This window comes from Symphodus melops, assembly GCF_947650265.1.
Source record: "Symphodus melops genome assembly, chromosome: 10".
In the NCBI taxonomy this organism is placed as follows: Eukaryota; Metazoa; Chordata; class Actinopteri; order Labriformes; family Labridae; genus Symphodus; species Symphodus melops.
This window is the reverse complement of record NC_136700.1, coordinates 15,877,421-15,884,882: the sequence shown is the minus strand read 5'-3', so window position 1 is coordinate 15,884,882 and position 7,462 is coordinate 15,877,421. Positions and strand designations below refer to the sequence as shown.

The 7,462-nt window shown below is 40.1% G+C and overlaps 1 long non-coding RNA gene across 1 annotated transcript; it reads left to right on the top strand.

Moving 5' to 3' along the window:
- Positions 1-4,972: 4,972 nt before the first annotated feature.
- Positions 4,973-7,036, top strand: LOC306830758. Its single transcript, XR_013780005.1, has 3 exons — positions 4,973-5,217; positions 5,491-5,800; positions 6,546-7,036. It is a non-coding gene; the product is annotated as an uncharacterized lncRNA (long non-coding RNA).
- Positions 7,037-7,462: the final 426 nt, after the last annotated feature.

Below are 7,462 nucleotides of genomic sequence, written 5' to 3'. Positions count from 1 at the left end.
TGAAGAATGAAGAAGCCAATTTGGAAAAAAAAAAAAAGATAAATGGTATGCAACCTCTTAGAAGTACCTCTCTGGCAGAAACAAAGCCTCAGTCTATCCTCTGTGACAAGACGACCTTCATTCTGTAATAATTGTCATTTGTCGCAGGTTTCCTTCGATGGAATTCACCCATGATTTATCTTTCTCAAACCCATACAAGCACACACACACAAGAACAAGTTACTGAGCAAATAAACAAAGAGGTTAGAGGCAGACAAAAACTGCGGGGTGAGGTCACGGAAACAAATTAAGATTAATATAGCAGATAGATGAATGGACTTGCAGAAATATTAGTTGTATTGATCAGTGTGCCTGAGGTCGCTGAAGGCAATGGCTCCCTCTCTGATTAATTCCTACCCAGACCCACTTTCACCTCCATGTATTCTTCTTGCACAGCTCCCCACATTTATTCTTATCTTTAACCTCAATTGCTTCACACCTAACCCCATATCTATCTATAACCTGCCTATTCCTCGTTCCCTCGACTTCCATCTAAAGCCCCATTAGTGTGATGCAAGCATCAGTTACACCTCACATATAAGGGGCAAGATGCACGTTCAGGGAGGAAAGGAATGAGTGAGAGGTATTGCTAAAGTTTGAGAGATTTATGCGTGCAAAAGTTTCTATCCGCAGTACTTTGTCTTAGAGTAAGCTGACCTTTTTTGGGATAAGTTTGCACCTTTTCACAATAGTTTGTTCCATGGAGTACAGGAAAAGCAGAACAACCTCCTGACCAACATTTGTGTTGGATGTGGGTGTTTGTTTGTAGTCAGGATGAATGAATGAGAATGTGCATTATTATGTGAGTGATATAGCTTTGGTAAATTAATGGAATCTGACAGTGGACAGGGTAAACCAATAGTAGATGAGGTACTTTGTTTCGTGACGTAAATAATCATAATTTCCAAAAGCTGTTGACCCTGATGAGGGTTAGTATGAAGATTGACTGACAGAGAACTGCCCCAAGCAAAGGAATCAGTTCCCGGTTTTCTGTTTGAGAACCAAGGCTTCAAACTTGGAGATGCTGACTCATATCCGTGACCTTCACACTTGGCTGCAGATTGACCCAGAGCATGTTGAAGGTTATGGCTTGATGATGCCAACAGAAATACGTCATCTGCATCAAGTTAAGAAGTGTTTAGGTCACTCTCCTGCACCAGGCTCCACCTTTTGAGATACTGTCCATAGAATACATATTGACAATGACTTGTGACAAGCGGAAATCCTTAACATTGGAAGACATGTTTCATTTTGTACTGAGAGCAAGATTTACACGTCACATTCACTCTCTCAAGCACATGTAGTAAAGTGCCCATCATCTACACATTGATGCCATGAAAGCAATTTGGGGTTCAGTGACTGGCACATGAGCTGGGATCGATGCACCAACTTAACAGTTAAGAACTAGCGAATGTACCACTGAGCCTCTCAGTAGACATACTGTAGCTTTCAATTCAGTTTTCAGTGACCAGATGGATCACAGCAGCCCTCTGTCATATGTATTGCCTGGTTTGCAGCTTGTTGTAACAGTTTAAGCCTTTTCCATGTACATACTTCATGTGCAGAATGCGTTTTTAAAATCTTCTGAACCCTACAACAACCGTTCAAGGATTATGGGCTGGTCCACTGTGACTGAATTTATTTTAATTCCAACTAAGTCTGTGGTTATGGAGTTAGTCAAGGTCCTTTTGTAGCACTTTGGAATAAAGTTCTGAGAGGTGGAATACCCCGATAATTGGATGTCTACCCTTATCCTCTCTTCTTGATAGTGAGAACCCACAAGCCAGTCTGAGAATCAAGCGCTTTACAAGCTATGAAACTATAAGTCAACTGAACTTAAGAAACAAATGACAAATCAATTCATTACAATGTGTGAACATACTGTATAATGAAATAACCTTCACATTTATAAGCACACTTAACTAAAAATATGAACCTTTCCTCAATCAGGTGGTTTAGCGCTCTGGCTCGGCCACTCTCTAACGCTATATGTGCCATGTGATAAGGCAGCATCGTGTTGATGCAAGCTTAGCGCTGTGTGAATCTTAGGGCAGTAGGTGCTTGGTTTAACAATTTTAAGATCACTATAACACGTATAATAGGAAGTGAAACACAAAAACTAAATGACAACCCCCTGTCAGGATCCAGCAGAAAGTCTTTCCCTTGCTTACTCAATAAATGGCAGAAAAATAATTACACAAAAGTTAGGTAATTTTCTGGCGAAAAAAAAAAAAAAATCCAGATAATTGAATTGAATTGGTAAAAGCAGTAATTATTGACAGTTTCAATTCATTAATACATGCAGAAACAATACCTGTATCAACTGGATACTGTACAACAGGCATATTCCATCTTTCAACTGTCTGAAAACTGTTTTGTCGTGAAACTATGTTCTTCTTACTGTCATTGTTGTTAACACATATTTCACATGAAGGAACATATTTCTTGTTTTTGAAGTCACAGGTTTGTTGAACAGAAAGTCTACATGTCACAATTTCTTTAGGAGCTGAGCTCCCCTAAAGGTCTGATCCTAAAATGAACCCTGGTCCCTGTATAGCTTTAACCAGATGAACACTAAAGCAAACACAAAAGCATTTTACAGATGGCTTTCAAATTAGCCACCATTGATTCAGAAAACACTCACAATTAGCTCTCTGCAGTTCCAGTTCAATTCCTGTGCTTACAGACATGCACTAACATGTAGAGCATTCCCACAAGTCCCAATGGATCCTATAAAACACAATAAATCCACCTTTAACAAACATATCTGTGGCTTTGTTCTGAGCATCTGCTTTAAACTTTAATGTGTTTTGGTTGCTGGTGGCTGTGTTCTGGCCTTTAGATTGCCTCAGACTCTACTGTTGTCACACTACAGAGTTCAGTCCAATATCTTTCCTCCCCTGGGCTGAAATACAAAAACCGTGTCAGGCCAATTACACACACTAAGACGCAAACACATAGGCGTGGAGACAGACACGGACTCTGATGCTCACAAAGTTGCACAACCCTACATTGAACAAAAATTACCGTACATCGAGGGCCAGGGTACTTCTAAATGAGATTCTAATTCTTAATGAGGTTTTTCTGGTCAAATAAAACAGAAAATCCATCAGAACTGACTCCACATGTCATTTGTGCACCCACGCACATAAACGCATGCTATTTTACTCACAGACTCTATTCAGTTAAGTGTCTCTAATGGCCTCCCTTTTTGGTTCATATCAATTAGCAACGCTTTGTGCAAGTGTTTGCCCTGACCTTTCATACTGAAACTCAGTGAGGCATGTGACTGTATGACCTGTCTGACAGCTTCAGTGGAACATAATGCATTTTTAAGTGTTCAACTCCACATGCTATGATTAAAGACATCTTTTCACTTAAAAAAAAAAAAAAAAAAACATCTATACATTCACACATTCAGACCAGTCATTACATTCATGAATACCTCACAAGTTGTTTTAAGGTTATGATATACAATTGCTTAAAAAAGGGTATAATGAAATCTAAACACAGACGCACAAGCACACTTATCTTTGGAGAACCATTATAATCCAAGTCAAAACGAGTTAGTAAAATATAATCATGAAATCATTGACTGGTTAATGTCCTATTAGCAAACTCAGTCGTAAAACTTTATCATACACATAGAGCACATAGATTTTTAAGACTCTTACACATACATGTTGAACACAAACAGAATGCAGTTTTTTTTTTTTTAACCAATAAGGATGTCTCACAGTAGCATTTAACTGCATGCTGTTTAAGAACAACGATATAGTCAGAGCTTTGACAAGGATTTAATGGAATCTGGAGAACTCCTTCTACAAAATACCTCAAAACAAAACTTTTTGCAGAACTTCCTTGTTAACCTTTGGAAAATAAAGGTAAATGGTAAACTCAAAGCCAACGCACCTACATTCCAACAAGTATTAGCCATTTTACTTCAAACTGGTCATAATTGAATTAAATAATGAACACGACTGCCCGATGCAGCAGCGTTTAGCTTTTTTTTAAAATAAATCTCATTATGTCTAATGCCACTCTGTGATGTTTGGATGTACTTATTGTAATTTGAATTAGTGATTTTGAACCTAGTTCAGGGGCGTTTCCTAAATTAGCGGCCCTACCGGCAAACGGAGAAATGCCAGTAAATCATCCCCCTGCACCGTCACACTGCTTGATGCGCTTACCAAGGTAAGTGGTAATTAACTATTTGTTTGGGAAAAAGTTAGCTAGCTTGGACTTGGGTTAGGGTTAGGGGTCAAATGTCATTTGATGACGAACACACATTCACCAGATCAAAGTTATTTATACGTCCGCAAGAGGTCACTTGACTGTAAAACATAAATATGGGTCATAATTTGACGCTTGCACAAACGACCAGTGGAGTCGTTTTTTGGTGTGGGACAGCCCACTCACAAACTGATGGCAGAGGCTGCTATGGAAAGTGTCCATCAGTATTAATCCATTCACACGCAGCTCAATTAACAAAGTAGCAGGAACAACCAAAACCTTCTGGTTAAAAGACTTGACCACAGATCCAGAGCCAGACCATGGACATTTCCTCCTTCAGATCTTTAGTTGTCCAACATTCTCAAAAGTGACCATTGAGTGTGTTTACATGGACTTAAGTATCACGGTTATGAGCCTTAGCCCGGTTTTGATCATACTCAGGATATTACGTTTTCACGCTCACAGAGAAACCTGGTTATTTATATTCCTGTATACATGATCAATGATAGTATCTCAGTTTCTGATTACTGCATCTTATTTTGCGCACGTTTTTTTTTTTTACAACACAACACCGCGGACATGTAGAAATAGAAAATACATGAGAACACAATGGCTTCCCTATATAGTGTTCTTTCCCTATATAGTCCACTCAATGTATCCCACAATGCATTTTTAAAAGTAGTGGAAAAGCGATGGTCACTAGCCGAGCCACATATACCATCATGCATTGCGGTTTTACGAGCGGAGAGTTTGACAGGGCTGCTCTCAGAGGATGTGACGAGTAGTGTCCAAAATGAGCTGCACGTTTGTAAAAACTACAGGGAGGAGAGGGTGAAGCAGCTGGAGACAAAAGTGTACTATAAGACGCAGCGAGCCGATGCTCTGCTGATACTGTTCAGGAAGTATAGTGAAGAAGAGGAACGTGATGATGACTGAGCAACAAATGTCAGTAACTTCACTTTTTTTGAGCATTTTTCAACTTGGGATGTCCGTTTTATAGGTGTATTAGTAATGTTATTATTTGTTTATCAAAGGTATAAATACAATACAATACAATAAACAGCTACTGGTGACCCTGCTAGCTGACATTAGCCTTCAGCCTTCTTATAACCGTAGCCACTGTTAGCATTGAAAGCTAACGTTTGCAGTAAATTGCATTGGCGTGTCACTGTAGTATTGAAGCAAAAAATGATTGTCACTTTACTTTATCCTGTTCAGGGACAGACGACAATGTAGCTCAGCTCATCCGTCTGAGGAGGGAGAAAGATCACCTCTTCAGCGGGAGGAGGTTTGCTGAAGCTGCAGGATGGGAGTGAGACATTTCATGTCATGTATTATTACATTGGAAGTAAAATGTTCTTGATTTGTAGCTGTCTAGTATGCTACAGTTATTAATGATTTTGATACACTTTGTGTAATATATTTTATTTTTTTCTGAAGAGTTTTGATAAAAGACATGGGCTTGGCCTACCAAGTAAGTCCTGCCCGGGCGGCTAAAAAATGGTAGAACCTCAAGAAGACCTACAAGGTTTGTATTTGTTGTATTTACCTGTAGCTCTGGATAATTGAATTAATGGCACTGTCTGTGGTATCAGAATGCATGGCTTATAGTTGATGTGTGTGACTGTGTGCAGGTGCTCAAAAAGCCACCGACAGGCAGTGGCACTGAGTCAGGGGAGGCCACTGCTGGGACATGGAAGTGGTTCTCCCGCATGGATGAGGCTATAGGTGGGAGGCCATCCATAAGACCTCCATGCCTCTGCATGGGGGAGACCATTTCCACGTCCCAGCCAGAATCCCCCGACCTCAGTGCCATCCGACACCGTCAGAGAGAGAGGGTCAGATGAGGCAGGGCCGGTGCCGAAGAGGCAGAGGCGGGACCTCCTGCAGTTTCTAGAGTGGAAAGGGTGGAAGAGAGTGAGGAGAGATGCGGCCAGGGTGGAGAGGTTAATTAGCGTACTCGAAAAATTTTAGAAAAAAATGTAAAATAAAAGAAATGCTTAATTGATTCAGTTTTGTCCTTCATCATTGCAACCTTGTTTGGGTCCGTCTATTATTATAATAACTAATAATAACATTATATATATATATATATATATATATATATATATATATATATATATATATATATATATATATATATACATATACATACATACATACACATACATGAATTCAACTGATAACAAAATATTGAATTAAATTATATTCATGAATTCAGCTGATAACAAAAATAAGGGGATTTTAATTAAATTGTTTTTTCTCAATCATAGCCATGATCGTTAAGTGCTGGAGGACTGTCATTTGGGGCTGACAGTGCAGCAGCCATGCGTTCCCGCAGCTGCTCCCCAGCCTGCGAGTCGAGCTGAAGCTGTCCCTCTCCATCGTCTGGTCCCAGTGGCTCTTCAGTTGGCTCTATGGTGTCGCCATCCCTCAGGCAGAAGTTGTGGAGAATGGCACAACAAGCAACCACCTCCACAGAGAACATAGGGCTCACTTCCACAGCCTTAAAAAATATGGATCGCCACCTAGTTTTCATTATGCCAAAGGCCCGCCCGATAACGGAATGGGCCTTTGCATGGTGCCTGTTAAATCTGGCCGGCACAAATTTGTTGGAGGTCATCTTGAGGTGGAAAGAAGATGACCCTGTTTTTGAGCCTGATTATGTTCTTTGAAACCCTGTGCACTATGTTGTGCACAGTGGACCGTGGAATTGCAAAGGCTCTGGAAACCACAAGAGGAGGTAGGAGGTGGCACTTGCAAACCAAAACAAAAAAACAAGGACCTCCAGATCAAATCCCCAACTGTGGTCAGATGGTGAGCGCAGCATGTCAATGAGATGGAGTATTGTGGGTCTGGAGAGGTGGAAGTCTGGGCGGAGGTCACTTTGGCCATCAAAATACATGGCCAAAACTGGGACATGGCGGTTCAGTCTGCAGTACTGTCTAAACTGTAAATAAAGATATTATAATAATATGATGTATTGAACTTTTATGTTGCAAAAAGGTACTTAGATATTACTCAATAGAACATTACTTGATGTGAGTTCTGTGGCTACAATACTGTGACATGTCTGAGTTTCCCCAGAAGGGGGTGTTGTCTGACACGACAACATTACATACTGAAAATCAGGATATGACGTTTATACCTAATAAATGCGAAGGACTAGTATCTTTTCACTTAGTTTGAT